We start from the raw sequence: 11,217 nt of genomic DNA, 5'->3' as shown, positions 1-11,217 counted from the left end.
AATTACAGGGCCTGGATGTGATTTCCATCCAGTATTTATTTATTTATTTTTGAGATGGGGTCTCACTCTGTTGCCTAGGCTGGAGTGCAGTGGTGCGATCTCGACTCACTGCAACCTCCACCTCCTGGGTTCAAGCGATTCTCATGCCTCAGCCTCCCAAGTAGCTGGGACCAAAGGCATACACCACCATGCCCAGCTAATTTTTATATTTTTTTTGTAGAGATGGGGTCTCTTCATGTTTCCCAGGCTGGTCTTCAACTCCTGGCCTCAAACAATCCTCCTGCCTCAGCCTCCAAAAGTGCTAGGATTACAGTCATGAGCCACCATGCCTGGCCTAATTTTTTTTTTTTTTTAATTAAAGACGAGGTCTCACTATGTTGTCCAGGATAGTCTCAGACTCCTGGACTCCAGCAATCCTCCCGTCCTGGCCTCCCAAACTGCTGGGATTACAGGGGTGAGCCACTGCGCCTGGCCTAACCACACAAATTTTCACTGCATAACTCAAGTTGGATTTCCTGGGCAAGGACATCTTACACAAGTCCTTGTAGTTTGCTCCTGGAAAAATATGTCTGTGCTGTCCCTGCAGAGAGAGGATAAGAAAGTGTGCATTTGACCTTCCAGCCTTCATCTATTAATATCCTTTTTCCTGTTGTTTTTGTACTGTATCCTCTGCTGTAATAAATCTTCACCTAGAGTAGAACTTTATCTGGAGTCACATGGGTCCTTCCAGGGAATCACCAAACTAGTTGTATGCGACCATGAAGAAAAGAAATTGTTTGATTAAAACTATGAATTCAAGACCAGGCGTGGTGGCTCATGCCTGTAATCCTAACACTTTGAGAGGTTAAGGCGGGTGGATCACCTGAGGTCTGGAGTTCGAGACCAGCCTGGCCAACATGGTGAAACCCTGTCTCTACTAAAAGTACAAAAAATTAGCCAGGCGTGGTGGTGGGTGCCTGCAGTCCCAGCTACTCGGGAGGCTGAGGCAGAAGAATCGCTTGAACCCAGTAGGTGAAGGTTGCAATGAGCCGAGATTGCAGACTGCACTCCAGCCTGGGTGACAGACCATCTCAAAAAAAAAAAAAAAAAAAAAGGAATTCAACCAGGCCTGGTGGCTCAAGCCTGTAATCTTAACACTTTGGGAGGCTGAGGCAGGTGGATTGCCTGAGCCCCAGGAGTTGGAGACCAGCCTGGGCAACTTGGCAAAACCCTGTCTCTACAAAAAATAAAAAAATAGCTGGGTGTGGTGGCAGGTGCCTGTAGTCCTAGCTACTCAGGAGGCTGAGGTGGGAGGATCACCTGAGCCCAGGAAGTCAAGGCTGCGGTGAGCCGTGATTGTGTCACTGCACTCCAGCGTGGGTGACAGAGTGAGATGCAGTCTCACAATAAAATAAAATAAAAAACCATGAATTCAGTTTTTAAAATTGTTACAAGATTTAAAAAATTATGTTTCATATTGAATGTTTTTGGTAGTTTATAGATTTCAAGGAATTGGTCCATTTCATCCAACTTGTTGGATTTATGTGGGTAGAGTTGCTTAGTATTCCCTTACTATTCTTTTATTAGTTTTTTGTGTTTTGTTTTGTTTTGTTTTGTTTTTGAGATGGAGTCTCACTCTTTCGCCCAGGCTAGAATGCAATGGTACAATCTTAGCTAACTGCAAACTCTGCCTTCCTGGTTGAAGTGATACTAGTGCCTTGGCCTCCCGAGTACCTGGGATTACAGGCACCTGCCACCATGCCCGGCTAATTTTTTTTTTGTTTTTTTGTTTTTGTTTTTTTTTGAGACAGAGTCTTGCTCTGTCACCTAGGCTAGAGTGCAGTGACCTGATCTCGGCTCACCGCAGCCTCCACCTCCTGGGTTCAAGTGATTCTCCTGCCTCAGCCTCCTGAGTAGCCGGGACTACAGGTGCCCACCACCAGGCCCGGCTAATTTTTTGTATTTTTAGTAGAGATGGGGTTTTACCGTGTTGGCCAGGATGGTCTTGATCCCCTGACCTCGTGATCTGCCTGCCTTGGCCTCCCAAAGTGCTGAGATTACAGGCATGAGCTACTGTGCCCGACCTAATTTTTGTACTTTTAGTAGAGATGGGGTTTCACCGTGTTGCCCAGGCTGGTCTTGAACCCCTGACCTCAGGTGATCCACCCACCTTGGCCTCCTAAAGTGCCAGGATTACCAGAATGAGCCACCACACTTGGTCTTGTTTTGTTGTTTTGTTTTATTTTGAGGATTTGAGATGGAGTTTCGCTCTTGTTGCCTAGGCTGGAGTGCCCTGGCACGATCTCTGCTCACTGCAACCTCCCCCGCCCAGGTTCAAGTGATTCTCCTGCCTCAGCCTCCTGTGTAGCTGGGATTACAAGCGTGAGCCACCGCGTCTGGCCATCTTTTTTTAAGACAAGAATCTCACTCTGTTGTCCAGGCTGGTGTGCAGTGACACGATCTCAGCTCACTGCAGCCTCTGCCTCCCAGACTCAAGTGATCCTCCCACCTCAGCCTCCCTAGTAGCTGGGACTAAAGGCATGTACCACCATGCCTGGCTAGTTTTTGTAGTTTTATTTATTTATTTATTGTTGCATGAGGGCTGTAGCAGTAGGCGGCAAGGCGCCACACCTGAGTGGGGATGGCCAGATTGTTCTCCAATTGCCAACCCCTGTGGTGCAATGGGAGATGGACGTGGGAAGGCTATGGCATCACAGGCCTGTGACGTCATGGCAGGATCTGGGGAAGGGAAGCAAAGCGAGGTAATGGGCAGCAGACGGTGGCAAGAATATGGAATGCATCACGAATTTGCATGTCATCCTTGTGCAGGCTCCGTACTAATCTTCTCTGTATTGTTCCAATTTTAGTATATGTGCTGCCGAAGCGAGCACAAATTTTTTATTTATCGTAGAGACAGGGTCTTGTCGTGTCACCCAGGCTGGTCGCAAACTCCTGAATTGAAGTCATTCGACCGCCTTGGCCTCCCAGAGTGCTGGGATTACAGGCATGAGCCACAGCACCTAGCCTCAAATGGAAATTTTAAAACAAAAATATAATAACAAAAATTTAAAACTCACTAGATGGACTCAGTAACAATATGAAGGTGAGGAAGAGTCAGTGTACAAAGGCGGATTGATAGAAAACTCAAACTGGCCGGTCGCGGTGGCTCATGCCTGCAATCCCAGCACTTTTGGAGGCTGAGGTGGGTGGATCATTTGAGGTCAGGAGTTCAAGACCAGCCTGGCCAACATGGCGAAACTTTGTGTCTACTAAAAATACAAAATTAGGTGGGTGTGGTGGCACATGCCTGGTAATCCCAGCTACTCAGGAGGCTTAGGCAGGAGAATTGCCTCAACCCGGGAGGTGGAGGTTGTGGTGAGCCGAGATCACGCCATTGCACTCCAGCCTGGGCAACAAGAGCAAAACTCCGTCTCAAAAAAAAAAAAAAAAGTACCAAAATTGAGGCCGGGTGCAGTGGCTCATGTCTGTAATCCCAGCACTTTGGGAGGTGGAGGTGGTTGGATCACCTGAGGTCATGAGTTTGAGACCAGCCTGGCCAACATGGTGAAACCCTGTCTACTAAAAATACAAAAATTAGCCAGGCTTTGTGGTGAGTGCCTGTAATTCCAGCTACTTGGGAGGCTGAGACAGGAGAATCGCTTGAACCTGGGAGGTGGAGGTTGCAGTGAGCCGAGATCATGCCACTGCATTCCAGCTGAAATGACAGAGCAAGACTGTGTCTCAAAAAAAAAAAAAAAATCAATGGGATTACTTGGCATGTTTCTGTTTTGGCTGGAGTGCAGTGGTGTGATCTCGTTTCACTGCAACCTCCACCTTCCAGTTTCAAACGATTTTCCTGCCTCAGCTTCCTTAGTAGCTGGGATTACAGGCACGTGCCACCACATCCAGGTAATTTTTTTTTTTTTTTTTTTTTTTTTTTGAGACAGAGTCTCGCTCTGTCGCCCAGGCTGGAGTGCAGTGGCGCAGTCTCGGCTCATTGCAAGCTCCGTGTCCCGGGTTCACGCTATTCTCCTGCCTCAGCCTCTCCGAGTAGCTGGGACTACAGGCGCCCGCCACCACACCCGGCTAATTTTTTTGTATTTTTAGTAGAGACGGGGTTTCACCGTGGTCTCGATCTCCTGACCTTGTGATCCGCCCGCCTCGGCCTCCCAAAGTGCTGGGATTACAAGCGTGAGCCACCGCGCCCGGCCACATGATTTTCCTTTCATCCTTTTTCATTTTATCTAAGTTCTTGGCCATTCAGACACAACTGACAACACTTAACCCCTCTTGAAGACATTTTTCAATTTCTAAGTGACTACTAACTTCAACATATCTATCTTGTTTTTACCATAAGCATTTTGAAAAATCAGAGTAGGCTGGGCACGGTGGCTCATGCGTGTAATCCCAGCACTTTGCGGGGCCAAGGCGGGCAGATCACCTGAGGTCAGGAGTTCGAGACCAGCCTGGCCAACATGGTGAAACCCTGTCTGTATTAAAAATGCAAAAATTAGCCGGGCATAGTGGCAGGTGCCTATAATCCCAGCTACTCGGGAGGCTGAGGCAGGAGAATCACTTGAACCCAGGAGGTGGATGTTGTGGTGAGCAGAGATCATACCATCGTACTCCAGCCTGGGCAACAAGAGCAAAACTCTTGTCTCAACAAAAAAGAAAAAATGCTTTTCAAATTTTTGCATTTCTGACAAATGGATGTCCCCACCTGCCAACCAGTCCTGTGGCCGCCACCCAGGAACTGACTCAGCCCAATAGGACAGCATTAATTCCCTATGATTTCATCTCCTCGACCCAACCAATCAGCAGACCCCCTACCTTAGCCCCTTGCCTACCAATCTATCTTGGAGAAATCCCTAATCTCCAAGCCATTAGCGAGATTGATTTGAGTAATAACTCCACCTCCCACGTGGCGTAGCTGGCTTTGCATCAATGAAACTCTTTAATGCCATGGTCTTCAGTGGATTTTGTTTGTGTGGTGGTCAGGAAGAATCCCTTGGGCCATTACAAATATGAGGACATCGTAGAGAAACATTTTAGGGACTCCATCCTATTGAGTGCCATGAATAGAGAAAAAGTCCGTGCTTCCATTTATGTGTTTTAGAAGTGAGAGAAACTCCAAATAAGATATGGCCAAGTTGTACAACAGAATTCAGAATTTATTCAATATTACAGTGTTTCTATCACAGAGAACATCGTTTTCATTTATACAGGCAATTTTCCCTGGGGCTCCCATGCTATTGAACACTGTAACATTGATTTTGGAGAGAATCCCTGGGGATGGAGGAGGCATCGTCAACATTCCAATGCAGCATCAGCTAATTCACATGCAACAGAGACTCTATCAATGCAGAAACATGCAAGAGCTTTCAGGAAAGTACAGCTCATTCAACATCAGATAATTCACAATGGAGGAAAATCGTATGTGCGTAATGGATGTAAAAATGCTTTGAGATGGTGCCCAGAGCTAATTCAACATCTGGGATTTTGTAGCAGAGAGGGGCCTTGTGAGTATAATAGATGAGGAAGAACCTTCAATCAGAGTTCCCTACTTAGACAGTATAAGCTAATTCATGTGGGACTTAAATGGTCATATGTAATGAAGACAGAAAACTCGGGGAAGCGTGGAGAACACAGAATGTGAGATCATCCACACTGGAGGGAAGTCTTAGGAGTATAATTAGTGTGGAAAATCACGTGGGGGCAAGCCTAGCTTTCTCATCATCGGAGAATTCACACAAAAAAGGAATAAGCTTGGACAGATTGTGGGAGAACTTTCAGGCACTAATCAGGCTAATTCACCCCAGAGAAAAACCTTGATGACAAAGAAGGGGAAAAAGTCTTCCAGTTTTGTTTTTTGTTTTTTGTTTTTTTTTTAGACGGAGTCTTGCTCTCACCCAGGCTGGAGTGCAGTGGCACGACCTCAGCTCACTGCAAGCTCTGCCTCCTGGGTTCATGCCATTCTCCTGCCTCAGCCTCCTGAGCAGCTGAGACTACAGGCGCCCACCACCACGCCCAGCTAATTTTTTGTATTTTTAGTAGAGATGGGGTTTCACCATGTTAGCCAGGATGGTCTCGATCTCCTGACCTTGTGATCCGCCCGCCTCGGCCTCCCAAAGTGCTGGGATTACAGGCTTGAGCCACCGCGCCCGGCCCCAGTTTTATTCCTTATTGGATTTCAGAGAATCCTCGGTGATATAGAGGGAAACTTGCTGGAGGAATTCAGGGTTTATTGAAGTTCACATTAAAGGCCTGATGCCGTGGCTTATATCTGTCTTCCCAGCACTTTGGGAGGTCGAGGCGGGCGGATCGCAAGGTCAGGAGTTCGATACCAGCCTGGTCAATATGATGAAACCCCATCTCTACGAAAAATACAAAAATTAGCTGGGCGGCTAATTTTTGGTGGCGGGCACCTGTAGTCCCAGCTACACAGGCGGCTGATGCAGGAGAATCACTTGAACCCGGGAGGCGGAGGTTGCAGTTAGCCAAGATCACGCTGCTACACTCCAGCCTGGGCCACAGAGTGAGACTGCGTCTCAAAAAAAAAAAAAAAAAAAAAAAAAAAAAAATCACATTAAAGCATTAATTCCATTAAAGTAGGAGTTTAAGCTTTATTGCTTCTTTCACCTCAGTTGAAGCTTTCATTCCTTACGTCTCTGTTGAAGGAATGAAGCAACAGGCAAAAATCAATGGTGCACTGGCTTTGCCCTTCAAAACATCATACAATATGTGGGGTGCAGAAGAACAGCATTGAGAGGTGCTGGGTTTGGTGCCAGAAACTGGCAGTTGCAAATTCTAATATCATCACAACACAGCTGTGTGTGGGCCCCATATATCTGATGAACTTCCAGGGGCCACATCTCTACAAATGCTGAAGATTATTTGGAGATGGGAAAATGGGGCTGGGGGTGCTTTTTCTCCAGGTACGAGTGAAATGAAAGAATGTGTATTTCTAAGATACATTAGGAGGATGCCAATTTCTCTGTTTCATATTTTAAAAAATGGAGATTTAAAGAGGACGGGCTAGAGCTCTTGGGTTCAGCTTCTCATTCCATAAGGGAAGAATCAGGCATATTTCTTGTGTTGAAGCAACACACACACACACACACACACTTCTTGTGTTGAAGCAACACACACACACACACACACACACACACACCTGAGGAAAGACCAGAAGAAAGCTTTCTCTAGTCCTCCACCGATTGCTTCTTTCCTACCAACCTCATTCCTTGGCCTTCAACCAGCATTCTAAGTCTTCCAAAATACATCCTTGTCTCTCCCTACAGTAACTCTGTCATTGAGTTTTTTTTTCCCCCGAGATGGAGTCTCTGTTGCTGGAGTGCAGTGGCACAATCTTGGCTCACCACAACCTCTGCCTACCGGGTTCAAGCAATTCTCCTGCCTCGGCCTCCTGAGTAGCTAGGACTACAGGCACGTGCCACCATGCCAAGCTAATTTTTGTATTTTTAGTAGAGACGGTTTCAGTATGTTGGCCAGGCTGGTCTCAAACTCCTGACCTCATGATCTACCTGCCTTGGGCTCCCAAAGTGCCGGGATTACAGGCGTGAGCCATCGCACCTGGCCCATTGAGTTCTTAATAGAAGTGAGTTAGGTATTGTAGATTTCTGGCTCCTAACTTTGCTTAGAGAAGCCAGAAAGAGCCGCAGTGGCTCAAGCTTGTAATCCCAGCACTTTGGGAGGCCGAGGTGGGTGGATCATAAGGTCAGGAGTTCAAGGCCAGCCTGACCAACATGGTGAAACCAAGTCTCTACTAAAAATACAAAAATTAGCTGGGCATGGTGGTGCGCACCTGTAATCCCAGCTACTTGGGAGGCTGAGGCAGGAGAATTGCTTGAACCCAGGAGGCAGAGGTTGCAGTGAGCCAAGACAGCACCACTGCACTCCAGCCTGGGTGACAGAGCGAGACTCCATCTCAAGGAAAAATAACAAAGAGAAGCCAGAAAAAAAATGTAGGAAAAAAGAGAAGAGGTGAGGGAGATAAGGAATGAACAAAGTTGCAGAGGGGGTGGGTGGGGGAGCGGTGGCTGTGCACACAGAATGGCAGCTGAGGACACCTTATTCCTGAGAATCTAAAACAGCACTAAAGTTGATGGCTGGAGAGTAACCAAAAGGCCTAGTTTCCCACTAGGCCAGTTTAGTTCCGGCAGCCATCAACTTCTTCCAGTTAGTTCCCTCGCTCACGCTCCAAATCTCAGGCATTAAAGCCCCGCTGAATTGCTACAATTCATCATTGAGCCCTGTTTTAGAAGATGTCTAAGGCTGGGCAAGGTAGCCCATGCATGTAATCCCAGCACTTTGGGAGGCCCAGGCCGGTGGATCACGAGGTCAGGAGATTGAGACCATCTTGGCTAACATGGTGAAACCCTGTCTCTACTTAAAAAAAAAAAAAAAAAAAAAATTAGCTGGGTGTGGTGGTGCTTGCCTGTAATCCCAGCTACTCAGGAGGCTGAGGAAGGATAATCTCTTGAACTAGGGAGTTGGAGGTTGCAGTGAGCCAAGATTGCGCCACTGCACTCCAGCCTGGCAATAGAGTGAGACTCTGTCTCAAAAAAAAAGATGCCTGGAACTTTTTGTGAATATCTCTTTCCTTGTCTATGTCCCCTAGGCCTTGGGGTCAGCACTCAGAGCTGGGATTCCTCTATAGGCTACGACCAATCCTGATTCCTATTCCCTCCATATGAGCAATAATTCAATTTCTAATGTCTAAACTTAGGTTGATTTTCCATTGGGAGTTATAGCAAGAGTCACGGGGTTCTGAGAAGGGGTGAGGAATGCTTTAGGCTGCAGGTATCAGAAATCTGCCTATAAAATAAAGACATGTGACTTACAGATCAGTAAGACTGGAGGAAGTGGGGGTTCCAGGATAGGTATGGTGGCTCAATGCTGTCAGGGAGGACATAGGCTCTGCCATCCTCAGTATGTGGGCTTTTCCCCTCGGTCTTGTTGCCTCATGGTCTCAAGATGGTCCCAGCCATCTCCCCATACTTTTTTTTTTTTTTTTTTTTGGTTGAGACAGAGTCTCACTCTATCGCCCAGGCTGGAGTGCAGTGGCATGATCTCGGCTCACTGAAACCTCTGCCGCCCGGGTTCAAGTGATTCTCCTGCCACAGCCTCCCAAGTAGCTGGAATTACAGGCACCTGCCACTGTGCCCAGGTAATTTTTTTTTTTTTTTTTTTTTTTTTGGAGATGAAGTCTTACTCTGTGGCCCAGGCTGGAGTACAGTGGTGCGATCCCAGCTCACTGCAACCTCCGACTCCCGGATTTAAGTGATTTTCTTGCCTCATCCTCCAGAGTAGCTGGGATTACAGGCGTGTGCCACCATGCCCAGATAATTTTGTATGTTTAGTAGAGATGGGGTTTCACCATGTTAGCCAGGCTGATCTTGAACTCCTGACCTCAGGTGATCCACCAACCTCAGCCTCCCAAAGTGCTGGGATTACAGGTGCGAGCCACCGCGTGCGGCCCCCAATTTTTGTATTTTTAGAAGAGATGGGGTTTCACCATGTTGGCCAGGCTGGTCTTGAACTCCTGACCTCGTGATCCACCTACCTCATCCTCTGAAAGTGCTGGAATTAAAGGTGTGAGCCGCATCTGGCAAATGGGATGGCATGCTGCATGGGCTGGGAATCCCCATACATTTTACCAGCACAGCTAAGTCACCTGCCCGCTTCTAAGCCAACTGACAGCCAAGGGAACGAGTGGCAAACTGGCTGCAACGACACCCACAGGCAGGAGGTCCCCCGGGATGGCTTCTCCCAGCCCTTTGTGGAGTCCCAGCTCTGTTCTCACCATCTCCTCTATCCTCTTGCCAAAACCAAGCTCACTTTCCCTCCACAACGAGGGGATTTTCCCCATGGCATAGCTCATTTTGATTTTGCTTCAATCGCCAAGTTTCTTCTCCAGTGTAATTTTGGCCAGCACACTAGTCCAGCCAGGCCCTACTTGCCCTCAGGACATCTTGTTGCTCACTGATTCTACTGTCTGGTTTCTCTGCTCCAGTTTCCAAAAAAGACCATCTGACTGGCCTGGCTGGCTTTCCCTACATTTTTGAGCCAGATGACTTCAAAAATCATTGGCCAGCCTATATGGGATCCTGGTCCAGTGAACTGTACATTTGGGGGCTTGGGGGTGGCAGAGAGGCAGGGTCACATGGTGTGACACAGCTGCCTAGGCAGTGGTTTCCATGGAGGGGCCGGGGGTAGCACAGGTGATGGCGCAATGGCATAAACCATCCATAGAGGGTTGCCATAGAGGTAATGGCACAATGGTGTAGAGCATCCATAAGGGTTCTCAGAGCCCAACAACTGTACAAGACGACAAGGCTGCTCTGTCGGGGAGAGAGACCACATGGAAGAACATGAGGCACCAGTCACGTGACTGCAAAAGCCACTTTGGATGTTTTAGCCCCAGTAGCTGCTGGGAAGAGAGGAGGCCTCAGAGATAGTGGAGCAGAAATGAACCAGAATACAAGACTCACGGAACTGAGGGCATCATCACAGATTCTTGAGTCTCAGCAGCCTCAAGGCTTCCATGGCTCAAGAATGTCCCCCAATTCCTACAGCAGAAGTTCCAGTGGCTGTGGGTAGAAAGCTTGAGTTCTCTCATGAACATGGCTTTAATAGGGATTGGAAGCACTTCTTGCCTACTGGTCTTAGGATCTTGGGAAAGTTTTTGTGGCTTTGACAGGCTGAAGAAGGGGCTGTGGAGGCAGGACTATTTCAAGATGGCCCTGTGACGGACAGAAAACTGGCTGGTTCTTCCAACAAATGGAATTTTTAAATTCCTCAATGGAAAAATTAGAACTTTTAGAAGCATGGGTGATGGGCAGAGCTGGATTTGAACCCTTGCTTTTCTACTTAGTAACTGCATGACCTTGGGCAAGTTATTTGGCCTTTTTAAGTCTTTCTTTTTTTTTTCATTTGTAACAAGAGGATAGAAACACACCTCTTTCACAGGGTTGCGGGGAGGACTAAATGAGATACTGCATGGGAAACAATTGGCACCACTGGCCCTAGATACATGACGGTGACTGCGATTGTGAGTCACTTATGTACTTGGCAAGTGAAGGCCAAAGGCCCAGTGAGAGACACAGCTAGAGCTTCAGGGCGCTGGCTTGGCTGTTCTGGACAGGCATCTGTACCCTCCATGGTGGGGAGTGTGGGTGGGGTAGGGGTGTCTTTACAGCTCTCCATCTAGATCCAGTT

General features: G+C 47.6%; 1 non-coding gene across 1 annotated transcript; it reads right to left on the bottom strand.

Annotated features, from left to right (window-relative positions):
• Positions 1-2,763: 2,763 nt before the first annotated feature.
• On the bottom strand, positions 2,764-2,870 carry LOC129490972 (U6 spliceosomal RNA). The gene has a single exon (XR_008660422.1). It is a non-coding gene; the product is annotated as a U6 spliceosomal RNA (small nuclear RNA).
• Between the last annotated feature and the right edge of the window lie 8,347 nt (positions 2,871-11,217).

This window comes from Symphalangus syndactylus, chromosome 9, assembly GCF_028878055.3.
Source record: "Symphalangus syndactylus isolate Jambi chromosome 9, NHGRI_mSymSyn1-v2.1_pri, whole genome shotgun sequence".
Taxonomy (NCBI): Eukaryota; Metazoa; Chordata; class Mammalia; order Primates; family Hylobatidae; genus Symphalangus; species Symphalangus syndactylus.
This window is presented reverse-complemented; position numbering and strand designations above follow the sequence as displayed.